Below are 15,726 nucleotides of genomic sequence, written 5' to 3'. Positions count from 1 at the left end.
CTTAATGGTGACATTGATATCAAACATCTGTGTCAATTGATACAAAGTAGATGGTTTGAAAAGTCATGAAATCCACTTGTAAGTTAAGAAATTTGTCTCTCACAAATTCTCATGAAACAATTGTCTCATTTGGTTTTGAGATAATATTATGGAGAGTTGTGGATTTATTAAGCTCAGTGAGAGTAAATTTATATTTCAAGTTTAATGTGTCAACTATATTTTATTTAGTCAACAATGATATATTAGTTATGTGAAACCAAGAAAATCTCTAACGAAAGTTTAGCGATGAAAGATCTTGGGGACACTTCTTTTGTATCAAGTTTTAGATACTTAGAGATTACTCTCAAGGTATCCTTCAGATATCACAAAAGATTTATATCAATAAAGTTGTAAATAAATTGACACAATAAGTTATGGGTGACCATAATCATCGAGAGAGACTTTTCAGTCTCAAATATTGCCCACTAGTAAATTTATGAATTTTAAAAATTAAGTAATTTCCTTCGCTTTGGCGATGTTTTTTTTTTTTTTTTATGTATGATCTTATTTATATGCATTTGGAAATAGCATATATAATAAGATTGTTTGACAGATACTTGAGCAATTCAAAATTTGAATTGTTGAAAAGGCAACCATAAGGATTATTTAAAGAGAACAAGAGAGCTTATGCTCACATAAGAGATCTGACAATTTGGAGATCATTTATGTGTCAGACTTTGGTTTTTTTTTGGATGTAAGTAGATAATACCCATCCTAACTCAAGAAATGACTGTAAGTATTTATGTCACTTGGTTGCATATTGTTAAAAGTATTGAAAGACCACTCAAGTTATATAGTGACATAATTCAGTCTTATAGTTATTCAACAACCTTTATAAAGTTTATTGCCTTATAGATTATTGTTGTTGAATGATAGAACATGTAGACACAAACTTTATGTTAGCTATACCACTAATCAAAGACCTGACACCTAAGGTCTTTCATATGGCAGTTGTCATCAAGGATGTCTTGGATTAGTGGGAGTCTCTTAGTTTATGTTTTATACTTTTGTTTTTGGTATTGATACAAACTTTATGTTATGATTTTCTGCAGAAATAAAGTTCATGAGGTTACTCTGTTATAACCATTTCTGTATCATTTTGTGCAAATATTAAATTTGCAAACTTCGGCTTGATCTCACTAAAGTTTTCAGTTGGATCAGTTGGAAATAGACATGATTTAGAGATCACATTGCATGAAATTTCCATGCCACTCATCCATATCGATCTATGTCATCAAGTGCATTGATATGGTGGTCGTCGGGGTTCCGTCACGTTATACGTCAGTGAAGACAGCCGCGGTGGTCCCATTATTAATGTATGAGGTGGACCAGATTGTAAAGTTGAAATCTAAAGATAAATAGCATTCGGATGCGCGCCTAAAAAATTCTAATATAATTATTAAGATATGTAGCACAAGTGGGAGATTGTTGGAATATTTTATTATTTATTATATTCCAATATCATTATGTGGGCAAATATCGTCATAATAATTATATTAGCTGTTTATCAATTGTGAGCCTTAATTGATTAGTGATCAAATTAAGTAATAAGGCTATTAGGTTTCTAATTGGATAATTAATTAAATATTTAATTAGTTAATATGGACTTAATGAGTGGATGTCCGGATGACCCATTAACGGAATAATGGGAAACCCTAATGGTCATCCAATATAAAAGAGGCTATGGTCCCCAATATACCGTACACGGCAAAACTCTCTCTTCTCCCCATCCGAAGAGAACTTGAGGCATAAAGGTACCGGTTGAGGAAGAACCAAATCAGCAGCCGCTAACTCTATTTTGTGTGTTTCAGATCATCGCATCTCCTCTTTGTTTTATGGTTGTTGCTGAGAGGGCTGAATATGAAAGCTTTATCCAGGTATTCATAATACCCTAATTCTTAATATACTTGATAAATCAAACATGTCGAAGATCCGATCATATTCATGTTCAATATTTTGTTTGCTTCCGCTATTGATTCATAATTGTTGAACGTGTTTTATGAAATATATTTTTATTAAGACCTAAATTTCCAACATGTTAAGCACAATGTATGGTGTTGAATTAGAAAAACACTTACCATAAGAGAAGAGGCAATGGTAGAAATCATAATAAGCAAGGTACGGAAGAAAGAGATTCTTGTTTCAATCATCATCGTTGACTTTTCTTTTTAATGTGTGTGTTTTTTTGTGAGGAGTAGAAGAGTGAATCTTAAAATTGAAATTTCTGCATTTTGTTGTGATTGAGTGTGGGGTTGTTGCAGATTTGATAAAGATGAAAAAATAGAGAGAAAAATCAAAGAACCCATTTTGTAATTAGAGAAGTAACTCATTTTTAAACCTAGAAAAGAAACAAGTTTTTAACTTGTTGAACTATGGTTGTTGTGTTTTTGTTATAGCATAATTTTTTTGTGATTATCGTAATTGATCGTGGCCCATTGTTTCATTTCATTGACATGATCTACAGAGTGACTCGCACCAAAGCCGTTAATGAACGTTTCCTACAGAAAAATCAGTGTTAAATGTGAAGAAAAGAAAAACTAAGAAGCTAGAAGTATATTCTTAGGCATACAAGCTCCAGAAAGTATATCATCAAAAAGGAATCTTCGAAGCTCACTAGAATGAGTCTCGAAAACAAGCAAATTCCTAGAATCCAAAGAAAAACTGAAGTTTGCCAGCCAATCAGCACATATGTTGTCTTCACACCACGTGTGAATAACTTGAGTATGCCAATCCCGCCGAAGAAGCTCTTGAACATGTCTTATCAAGGAAGGAATGACTCCATTGATCTTACAATTGTTAGAAACCATATGAACAAGCATCTTCGAGTCATTCTCTACTTCGCTGACATTCATAAGCGGAGAATGTTGACTTCGAGCTTGATTCTAAGGTTACGTGTGATGCTTTCCTCTCTCGTCGAGATGATATCTCCGAATTTGGGCATGTTATCGCATCTTGTAAAGCTCTCTTTTCTGCGTTCTTCACAAACTCCAGGGTAGAGTTCACTAGGAGACAAGCAAATGCAGCTGCTCATGTGCTTGCAGGAGAGGCTACATTTCTAGCTAGTCCCGTTATTTATTATCATATCCCATCTTGTATTAACAACATTATTATTAATGAAATGCAATGAGAATTTTTCCCTCAAAAAAAAAAAAAAATAAGCGGAGAAGCCAATATAGTCAATTAGTCTCTCCTTATTTATTTTTTATGTATTTGATTTCTTGGTATTCCTTCCTTAATGAGAGTGGAAGAAGTAAGTGTTGGAGAATGAGTATGGTTGTTGAAGTTGTGTTGTTCTTTCCAACCCATATTTATCGTCAAACATTAAATTTTATTTTGTTTTATTAAAAAAGAAGAAGAAAGAAATTGATAGGGAGCGCTTCCCTTTTGTAAAAGATATGAGACTAAGATTTAAATTAGCAAGATGCACACACACATAAAAAACATATTTCGCTACGATGGAATGACATGATCCACCTCATCAAGAAAACTTTATGATTTATATAACTCATTGTTAAATATTTTTTTTTTAAGGATTGTTATGTTTGTTTCGTTGAAAAGCAAATGTTCCTTTGAATCAAGACCTGCATGAGATGGAAAATCTAATTAAGAGAATCTACTGATATTGTAATAAAAAATAGATAATGCAATTGCAAAGCATATGCAAAACGATAAACGAGCAAGAATTGTATGATCGTATGGATTTTGAGATGACACAATTTACAATTATATATAGCAACACTGATGCTACAATTTGGGAGTTGATTAAGACTATTAAACGATAAACGCAATGATGGTGCAACAAAAGAAACAATATTGGAAAATGTTAACTAGTGCCCGGGGCACTGATTAAGGAAACTAAATATAGTATAAGAACCTTGGAACTTGTGTAGTCAAAGTTAAAAAAGTGTAAAGAATTATATTTTCAATGCAAATATTACCTTTTTTTGTTTCCTTAACTGGTGCCCCGGGGCACTAGTTAACAAGACTCAACAATATTTTGTACAAATGAGCAATTTTTTGTTTTGAAAGACGATTGATTTGGGTTTTGGTTTATTTGACCAAACTTTGATTTGATTTCGGTTTAATGCGTGTATTTTTTTAGCAACTGTATTTAATTTATTTGACCAATCTTTGTTCTCTACAAAGTAAAATGCATATACTTTGATTTGAAATTAAATGGTCTCTTACACACACAATGTATAATATGTAAAATCATGTCACACATACTTTTGAATAAAAGGGGATTTATTTGTTTATATTGTAGATGACTAAATTTTTTGATGTTTTTGTTTCTTATAAAAAGGACTGTATGAATTGTATAACTAGAATTACACATACAACCATTCAAAATAAAGAATTACTCTTCAATACATAACACACAAATTCCTTCAAAAAAAAAAAATACATAACACACAAATAAATTTAAGAAATATCACGACAAACACCACAAAATAACACCACTAACTTTTTTTCTCAAAACTAAACAAAGAACAGTCTCGATAAAAATCTAAATTCATTCTTTTTTTTTAGTATGGAATGACCTAAAAAGTAAACACCGCCCCATTGCCATGCCTATGCATGTTTTGTTAATTATAGAAGAGATAAAAACCTAATTAATATAGCATTTAATTTAAACTAAAAAAAAATTAGTTTTGAATATTAGTTATATCACACACATTTGATTTTTTTTCTCATTCTCATGAGTTGAATATGATTCTTAGAGTAATGCATTTCAATCACAAACAGCAGCACCAACTACGTAAACAAACCATAAATATATCTATCAAAAGTACACATCTATATCATTCTTCATGTATTAAATATAACTCTTTGAGTCATGCATACAATATGAGAATGAATATTATATATATTAAAAATACAAAAATACAAAGTGATTGTAACTTTTAACAGTTATTATATTTATGTATTGTATATCTATATTTTATCAAATAATTGATTTTTATATATATTTTTGGTGGTAGTCGGGGTTTGAACCCCGGACCTTGCATATTTTATGCATCGTCCATACCAACTGAGCTAAGCTCACGAGGACATTGATTTTTATATATAAATCAATTCTTTTATTTTATTAAAAATTATAAATTGAATCGATTACCACTTTGAAATTAGAGAAGAAACACCATCAATATTAAATATTTATTTGTTCATTCATTTTTATTCATCTATTTTTTTTTCTTTCTTCTTTTTCAACTCGTATGTAAAATAAAAGGCAATTTTGTAAATAAACAGGCACCTCATATTGTTACTCTCTAACTATTAGCAATTATTATCATTATAAACAAAATTAGTGTTTATTTTCATCTACATTCTTTATCTTTAATTAAAAAAAAAATTTGAAACAATAAAATATTTATTATATTTAGATTTTTTTCCCTTTTCTTCTTAATAAGTCTTATTAATTTTTCTTTGATTATGAACTCAGCTGGGTTGGCTTGGAGGTATTGGCTTCGGACCTTGGAGTGTACTCATCCTCAAGGTCTCAAGTTCAAGGTCTCAAGTTCAATTCTCCCTGGTGTCAATTTGAGAAGCTAATATCTTGAGGGGTTGGTAGTAATTGTAAAATGCACAATTGTGCCACTTTCCTCAAGGTCTCAAGTTCAATTCTCCCTGGTGCCAATTTGAGAAGCTAATATCTTGAGGGGTTAGTAGTAATTGTAAAATGCACAATTGTGCCACTTTAATTAATAATAATTTATCTTTTTCTATTTTTTTAATATTATGCACAATTGTGCCACTTTAATTAATAATAATTTATCTTTTTCTATTTTTTTAATATTATATTAATAAAATAATATATAATGTAATTATAATAATAAAATAAACTTACGAAAAAAATTTAACATTTATTAATAAACCTATAATAAATATAAACTTATGCTTACTTACATTTTATAGTATAAACTATTTTATTTTTCTTTGAAGAAGCTCTTGTCGTGTTTCCCTCCTCTTTTTTGTAACTTTTCCAAGATTATCCTATACTTCACAACTTGTATAGGAGAATCTTGGAAAAAGAATCTTTTTTGTAATTTTTTCACCCAAAAATCGATCGCAATCGACTGATGTCGACCCCAACAAGCAACCATCAAATCTGTTCCCTCTTGTACTTATTTATAAGTTAATTTAACCATCGAAAGAAAATACTTCAAAACCCAATTATGTCTCACTTTTCATTTCATTATTTATATTTCTTTTACATTATTACTATTTTTTTCAAAATCATTTTAACAACATAAATTCTTCTTTTATATATATATATATATATATATATATATATATATATATATATATATATATATATATAGATATACACACACATTATATCTTTCGGTTACATACACACCACAACATCGATGCTAAAGAACAACTATACATTTATGTTGCATACATACCACAACATAGAAGTTAAAGAACTTCATAATGTCCAGAAACTCCTTAGATAATTTTTCTTGTACTTCCTCATTCCCCAGCAACTCCTTCAGAAACCCACAGTATTCAAAGTCAGTTTTTAATTCATATCACAAGTAGCAACAATCAACCACAATCTCAGATTTTTTTTTTATTCTCTTCAACAGCTATGAATGGATAGGTTCCTCTTAGTATCCATTAATGTCGCAAAGCCTCAGCCTTAGAGCCCAGTGTATTGTTCAAAAAAATTAGGTAGAAACATGGTTATTTATTTTAAGCCATTTGACAATACATTAGTCTCAACTAAGTTGGAGTATTTTCCAATCTGCTCATGGAAGAGCTAATCCATTGTGGATGACTTGGTGGAGTACATATAATCTCCCTCTATGTTTCCATGCAGCATGCATCTAAGAAACTATGTTTCCATGCAGCATGCATCTAAGAAACCATATCAATAAGATACATAATAGAATAAGATGTCATGTAATTGTCAGTGAATTTCCAATGTGAACTCCAGCTAGTCATTAAAGCTTGAAACAAATTACATAAATAGCTCACCTCATTAGTCATATATCTAATTGAATATGCTCCCCATCATACTTCCAACAAATCTCAGCCACTGAGATTGTTTGCCAAACTTGAGATGAGATGAGATGAGATTAACAAATTCATTATGAAACACATACATGTCAAATTTTAAACTCTTATTACCAATAAAAAGTTAATTCATTTTTCATCAAATCATCATTCTTTGGTACATAAACTTTACATCCAAATTTGAAAATCAAAATGCATTTGAGTAATCCTAAAAATTAAACACAATGCTATTGTTGTTGTCATCGCATTCAAGAAGAACTTTGAGAGCTACATAATCATGCATATGTAGTTGCTCTAGGATTGGAAAGGCAACAAAATTTGTGTTGTTGAGTTGCTATTAAACATTGTAATTTAATTGTAGAATGATAAAAGAATAAAACTATTGACTGATGACAAAATAAAATCTGAGTTGATTTAGTCAAGAATTTGAGAACACCTATGTAAAAACGTTCAAACGGTCCTGGTGTGTAACTCATAAATGTTCCCATTGAATCTTTTGGGAGAAATCTAGTTAGGAAAAAACAAAAATCGCCCTTTAATAATGTATTGAGCTTATTTCAATGCAAAATATTTCTCACTTGAACTAGAGATGATATCTCAAACAATATATTGTGGGGGATTGATGCCATTACGTTTTCTTTGGAAGTAAATAAATATTCAGAAGAAGAAAAAATGTTTGAACATTATAAAATTTTATGTTGCGTTCACTAGGAGGTTAACAAACGATAGTGTTCATGCTCTAACAAAGACATTTATGTCTTCTCCTCCTTGCTATTTATTTACTTCAAAGTACTGAGTTGTATTTGAATCATTTTTGTGTTGGTATGAATTTGACACTAATTGAAATCTCTCTTAACTAACCAACCAAACATTAAAACTATACACTAATTATTAAGAGTAAACTCATTTTGTTTGAATCTATTTTGCAACATGTTCCTTCAATTTGCTTCAAGATCTTCAAGCTTACATGTCAATGAAATCTTCGGCATTCACGGGAAAGTTCCAAAAGCAAGACCTTCTCAGAGTAGTCTCTTTATTCTAGTAAATAAAGCTTCAATAAACTTATCATCAACATGCAGCTCAATCAAGTGCATGTTTGGTATTAGGTTGGATTTGTCAAAATCACGATGAGTCACTGTGATTATGCAAAATCTATAAAGGGTAACTTTTACGAAATGATGGTGGCTCACCGTGATTTAGGTAACTCACCCTGGTACCAAACTTTATTCACAACCAACCATCCAACGGTAAACACTAACTTTGGTCGTTCAAAGCCCATTTACATAATCTTTCAAATCTCCAATTTCACTTTCTTGCTTACAAAAGAACATGGCTTTCGATCTGCGAAGTGTCAAAAGGCTACATGACCAATATAAAGATCATGGTAAGATAAAGATTGCCATTTTTCTAGTTAATATCTCAACGAAACTGATTTTAAGAAGTATATATCCATATAATATGCAGGCAACATACATTTTTGCACACCAACCTTTCGTAATGTCTATCATTTGCGAATTCTCAGAATCAATAATTTCCATTGTTCTCTTCAAAGATAAAATGAAAAATTCCATTGTCATACAAGTTAGCATTTTTAGAGGTTTCATTATGGCATCTGTAACACCCATACCAGACGTATCTAGAAAGTCTGGCACGTGCGTTAATATTAGTACTGGATACATTAAAATATACAACAATTAAAACTTCGAATGAATAATTTATTATACAACAAATGTGTTTGTACAACATAAATACAACTCAATTTCATAATCATACTATATGCCACCTTGATTATCCATACATCCTGCCGCGGTACAAACGAACATTTGTCGCAATATCCATCCGGCTACTAGCTTGCTAATCCAACCTGTTTATCTGAAACAAATAAGGATTGGGATGAGACATAATGTCTCAGTGAGTTCCCCTAAATCCTAGGCTATAGGCAACCTCAAGGGGAAACCTACGGTCACCACGTGCCTACATTACAACCTGACGGTTGATTATACGTGTGTGGGGACTTGCATACTTAGACGGTAGTGCATACTAGAGCCGTCATAATCATATCTCACTTGTTATAGGCTTCTCATCCTATACGTGTCATGGCGGTCGAAAGGGAACCTAGAACCGCATTGCCAAGAATACGATCTACGTATCAAGGCCTAAACATATCATAATCATGGCACGATTCTAAACCGGACGATTAGGGGAAACCTAAGATCGTCATCGGTATCATGTTCTTTACTTGTTCTATACATAACTTGAACTTGCCTTATAGCATCACATGCTCTTATACTTATCTTAATCATACGTGCTATCATTCGTGAACATAATCATAATCATAATCATAAACGTATCTAAGTTCATTCAATTATGTTAGCGTTGAACAAACAATTATAATCTGGATTCATTTTACGGATAGTCCCGGGTGGAGTAACCCCGAGATCAATCCCATACATGACCGATGTACGTACATCGGACTCCCTCGGTGTCGTGCGGGTCCCTTGCGGCTTAAACCGTTCCCCTTAGGTCGAGAACCTCCCGTATCCCCCTGGCGTGGATAACAAGAGACACAAGCACCTACGTCTTGTTACTCAGTGACATGCGGGTCCCTTACGGCTTAAATCGTTCTCATAATGAGAACCCCTTGTATCCCCCTGACGTGGATATCAAGAGACATGTCACCTACACTTATTAGTCATAGTCTTGTCATTCGTATAGGTTAAACCTAATCATGCATACATGTTTACCTCGGAACCTTAATCGATCCGATTAGCGGTAAATGTTCATACTTGTACATACTTATTCATGGTGGAGAGATCAACTAATCAATCCATGGCTTAACATACTTGCTAACTTATTCTTGCTCATGTGCGAAGAGATTATCATTCGCGTCTTGGCAAATCTAGGATTCTTGCTAAACGTACTAGTTCTCGACTACTATGTCGAGGCTCTAGTTATTCCCTTACTTAATTCATCACTACCCCATCATGCTTAAACTTTCTTGAGCCATCCTTGTAATACATGCTAAGATTGCCACGATTAATGACGCAAGGATCAATTGACGATGTGTGCAAAGTTTCAATAATTACTAAAGACCGAAAATGACATAAACCCAAGTTTCAAGCCGTTTATAAATTCTATGTTTTGATAAAGCCAAACTTGTTCCAGTAGAAAGATAAGTGAAAACAGTGAAAGAACACTTCGAAACGATCGCTACGGACCCCCACACGACTGCCCCCAAGCACCCGAACGCAGAACAACGCGAACGTTGTCCTGTCTGGGGCGCCTGGCGCCAGGAGTAGGGCGCCTAGCGCTAGCTCCCTGTGTGTGGGCGCCTAGCGCCCTTGTACAGGCGCAGCGCTGCGAATTTTGCGTTTTCGGTGTTTCCGGCTACGGGTTTTCGCCATTTTGACCCAAAACTCGTCCAATTTGACCCTGTAATGCACCAAATACATCCAACAACTTGTATAGACTTATTTAAACATAACTCATGGCAATTTTAACATATAATCAACTAGGATTGGCTTAGGGTACTAAAGTTTCATAAAAACTAAACTAACATAAATCATTATTTCTTCACAAGATTAAACAAACCCAAAGGTAAGTAATCTATCTATGGAACTCACCTAACAAGATTCTTGTAACATCATCAAGTCCCAAGCTCAAACAATCCAAAACTCTAGCTCTTGGTTCAACACAAATCCATGGCTTTAGCTCATCAATCCCACTTCTTCCATCTTTCTCCTAGTTTCTTGATCATGAAGAACCACATCATGCACAATTCATGCTTATTCTTCCAACACAACCAAAACCCTAACCTCTTGAGGCTCTCTTGGTGAAAAGAAAGAGTAGTGGTAACCATCCAACCCAAGCTTCCATACTTCACTATGATCTTGAAGAAGCCTTGCTCAAGTATGAATAATGATGGAATCAAATTCTTGGATGGCAAGGAGAAGAGAGGAAGGCGTGAAAGAGGAGAGAAGGAGGAGAAGAATTTCTTGCCAAAACCTAGAGAGAGAAAGAAGAGTGGAAAGTGAGATATTTTGAGCCAAAATCAAATAAATATCTCTTAAACGTGCAATTACTAAATTGCCCTCGCTCCAAGCGTGTTAATTCCGACACTGATACTTAACTTGGTTTAAGCCGACATAACATAATACATATTTCCATTATACTTACTTTCCATGAACATCAGTCCTCTGATACGTTTGTCAGATAAAGATTCCATTAGGTAAAGAGCGGGATGTTACATTCTACCCCCCTTAAAAAAAATTCGTCCTCGAAATTTAGATATTGACTACCAATAATCATGACAAAATTTCCATCTATGGTCTAAACCATATTCATACATAGTCAAGGGTTCGTCGTAACCTGTCCTCATCTTGTCTCTTAACCCACATGCAACTGAACATAACCTTCTTGGCCTTAATATCTCTCAAAATTTAGAGTTAACTTAGCACATCATGACTTGGAACTTTCCTTGTTATACAAAGACTTATTGCCTCGAACTCATAACTTACCCGCTTAACATAAACCATTCATAACGATATCTCATCGTAAGCATGAACACTCAGGATTTGCCTTTTTAACTGGAATCCTACCGGAAACCAGGTTTGCCCTGCAGTGCTTACTTGCAACATTAAAATATCTTTTCATACATTCATAATCTTCCTTACCGCACTTTGCGACTTATGCCTCTTACGTACATTACTCAAAAGACAATTTCCCGAATCACTTATCCCTTTCTGAGTCTTAGGAAATCTTCAATCTCATTGCAATCTTATTGCATCTTATCACCCGTACTAAGGGGGTAACTTATATAGCTTGACATGAAAAAGTGAAATCAACTCACCACTTCATCTGACAATCTATTAATTAACATCATGGTTCACATACTCTTGAAACTTACCAGCACATCCACTTGCACATACATCGTATACTCTTAATACACTTCTGTGTATCCTACATGATATTGGCTTCATACGAACATTATCGTTTCCATAACGTGTGCATAATTTGAATTGCCACTACTTGTTAAATGATAACGATACGTGTTCTAGCATCTTGCTTAAAGAAATTTTCTTAAACTTTGGTATTCAGGTTCTTGGAACGAATTTATACATGACTAAAAAGATTTTATCATTTCCAAAACTGATTGTATAAAGGAACCACTGGACGAGTTTCGATATTTTTGGAAAAAGATTTAACAACTCGCCCAAAACTTGTCCACGACAAGTTGGTTCTGAAGTTTTTGTACGTCTTAAGTGAGTTCACTTACGACGTATCTCATCAGTTTCGAAAATATATAATTCTATGAGTTTAAATAAAGACATTGTTCCCAAGTTCCATAATACCAATATTAGCTTTAGAAGTTATAAAATCATGACTTGACAGGTCCTAACAAGTATCGTTTTCACTTAACAAGTATTGCAAACATGAGTATGAATCTCTTTACACCTCACTCAAAAGTTGCTTCTCTCTTATGATAACATGCGTAACTTCGAAGATAAATTCTTCCCTTGTTCAACCGATATCCATACTTGCCATACCGCTTACATATCCATAGGAAATCCTTGGACCTCTTAACATAAACTTATTCCTCTTCTTCGGAACACTAAACTTGATTCTCAACATTATCATCTTTTGTGCATCCTGACCAATTTACATAGGGCAATTCTTATCATTTTCATCTTACTTAAATGATGACACATACTTAAAACTTTTACCTTAGCCAATGCTATTTATATAAACATCCATACTTACTTATCACATCAAGAACTCTTCACTTGTCTTATGATGCTTCTGATAAACTTGCCTTACCAACCGAAAATTCTTCACGAAGCTTCATACACACTAAAACTCCCGTGTTTCGTGTTTAACAATTAGCTCCCATGACGCTACTTTGATTCCCACCGGTTGGCTTAAATAATTACTCTAATCCGTTAGAGCAATTGAGACTTCATATTCCTAATTACCACTTGAATACTAACTTCTTGAACTGTTCTCAAGATCTTCCATGTTGTAACCAACATCACAACCTTACACTTGTCTTGTAAATTCAAACTCATGATAATTTGTCTTATGCTCATAATACTTGACTCAGGGGTAAACCTTACGTTCTTACTAGTTGGATTTACCTGAAAGGTTAAACATAGCATACTTGAACTTGTTTCCGAGTAACTCAATTTCCTCTGACAACCTCGTCTTGTACTTGAACATATCCTTTCTTAAACATCTAACCTTGTACCTTCGCATTCTCTCATACTACCTTTTGCTTAATAATACCATTGCTTGCTCGTTGATTTTTCATTTAAAGAAAACTTCGTAAACTAGCGCACGGGTCATTGACGTTGATAATTTTCTACTTTATACATAAATATTGTGTTTAGGCCCCGGTTGTTACTCTAAAATCATAGAACGAGTTGATAACACATACGCGTCATCAAATCTAAATTTTGAATGAGTCTAGCTCGCTCTACGAGTTTCGTAGCAAACCGGTTCCTAGAAAATCTCATGAATTTTCAAAATGTCAACTTCCATCACCCATACACGTAAATCTTTCTAAAATTTATTTAAACTTTATGATTCGACATCATATCGAGCCTTAGCAAGTCTATTAAGCAAAACATAGACTCGAAAAAATACATCACAATTCCTCAAAATCTGAGAAACTTTTGATTTCTCATAACTTTGCACTGCTTTAACTTCTTACTTCATACTTCAAGCATATACATTTGTGACTTTCCTTTTAAATGCCAGAACATCTATACTCTTGGTCTTGGCTTGTTCTTGACTCGACACATTAACCTCCAAAGCTACCTTAAATCGTATCGATTTCGTTGATGGTTGCCCATGTCTTTTCCTTGAAAAACTTAGGATATGATATGCATTCGTTACTTGATGTCATAAATTATTTTCGTCATATAAAAGATTTTTTTTTGTGAAGACACCTCCCCAATAATCATTGCAAACCATTGGAACGTATTGATAGAAAACAGAAAATCTCGTCCCAGGCTTGCTATTGGTGAGCTTCTCCAACTCTATTTTTCAGAAAACATTCTTTACATGAAATTCTTTTTCTCAAGCATACAATGCACATCATTCATTCCTATCACCGTGAAATATTCTATAACATTTGCATGGCAACATCAACCTTTTTCTGATACAATTCTTGGCACATCGGAAATCAATGCCGTACTTCTAACAACATAAATCTTTCTCCACTACGAATAACTTACCTCATTGCGCTGCCACTTACGCAACTTCCAAACATACATGTCCTTAACTTCATCCATATAATACCCTTCCTGAGAGCCTGATGACTCCGTCAACATATGTCGACTTCCAACTATCTTGTAACCTTATACTGACATTCCAAAATATCATAAACCCGTTCCAACAACCACTCTTACCGAAATCTCCGGTCATGCTTAGATATATATCCAACTTCTTCACTTATGGGTACACGAAGTATCAATAACATCTTACCCAATATTGTTGGAACGTTCCTTCTTAACATGTCTTACATTCCCGGAGGATTCACACTTCTACTTGATTAGTTCACCGGCCACCTTTTGGCACGATCAAACTACTTCATCACATACTTCGTTCCTCCTGGGTCCTATTCAGCTCTCAGGCATCTATTCTAATCGTTGAATGCTAAATTGAGTTGATCAAGCTCAACTAACAACAACAACTAGAACATTTACCTGGAACCCAATGGTCCCACTTCCTCAGTTGTAATTTAATGACCCAAGGCACGGTCTGAATCGACCTGCTCTGATACCAATTGTAACACCCATACCAGACGTATCTAGAAAGTCAGGCACGTGCGTTAATATTAGTACTGGATACATTAAAATATACAACAATTAAAACTTCGAATGAATAATTTATTATACAACAAATGTGTTTGTACAACATAAATACAACTCAATTTCATAATCATACTATATGCCACCTTGATTATCCATACATCTTGCCGCGGTACAAACGAACACTTGTCGCAATATCCATCCGGCTACTAGCTTGCTAATCCAACCTGTTTATCTGAAACAAATAAGGATTGGGATGAGACATAATGTCTCAGTGAGTTCCCCTAAATCCTAGGCTATAGGCAACCTCAAGGGGAAACCTACGGTCACCACGTGCCTACATTACAACCTGACGGTTGATTATACGTGTGTGGGGACTTGCATACTTAGACGGTAGTGCATACTAGAGCCGTCATAATCATATCTCACTTGTTATAGGCTTCTCATCCTATACGTGTCATGGCGGTCGAAAGGGAACCTAGAACCGCATTGCCAAGAATACGATCTACGTATCAAGGCCTAAACATATCATAATCATGGCACGATTCTAAACCGGACGATTAGGGGAAACCTAAGATCGTCATCGGTATCATGTTCTTTACTTGTTCTATACATAACTTGAACTTGCCTTATAGCATCACATGCTCTTATACTTATCTTAATCATACGTGCTATCATTCGTGAACATAATCATAATCATAATCATAAACGTATCTAAGTTCATTCAATTATGTTAGCGTTGAACAAACAATTATAATCTGGATTCATTTTACGGATAGTCCCGGGTGCAGTAACCCCGAGATCAATCCCATACATGACCGATGTACGTACATCGGACTCCCTCGGTGTCGTG

The 15,726-nt window shown here is 34.0% G+C and overlaps 1 long non-coding RNA gene across 1 annotated transcript; it reads right to left on the bottom strand.

Moving 5' to 3' along the window:
- Window positions 1–8,759: 8,759 nt before the first annotated feature.
- Window positions 8,760–11,094, bottom strand: LOC146906905 (uncharacterized). Its single transcript, XR_015018922.1, has 2 exons — window positions 10,686–11,094; window positions 8,760–8,934 (listed from the first exon to the last, which is right to left on the bottom strand). It is a non-coding gene; the product is annotated as an uncharacterized LOC146906905 (long non-coding RNA).
- Between the last annotated feature and the right edge of the window lie 4,632 nt (window positions 11,095–15,726).

The sequence above is a fragment of the Medicago sativa genome, chromosome 7 (genome assembly GCF_051527215.1).
Source record: "Medicago sativa cultivar Bolivia chromosome 7, Bolivia_mono, whole genome shotgun sequence".
Lineage (NCBI taxonomy): Eukaryota > Viridiplantae > Streptophyta > Magnoliopsida > Fabales > Fabaceae > Medicago > Medicago sativa.
Note: the sequence above shows the minus strand (reverse complement) of the source record. Positions and strands in the feature narration are given on the sequence as shown.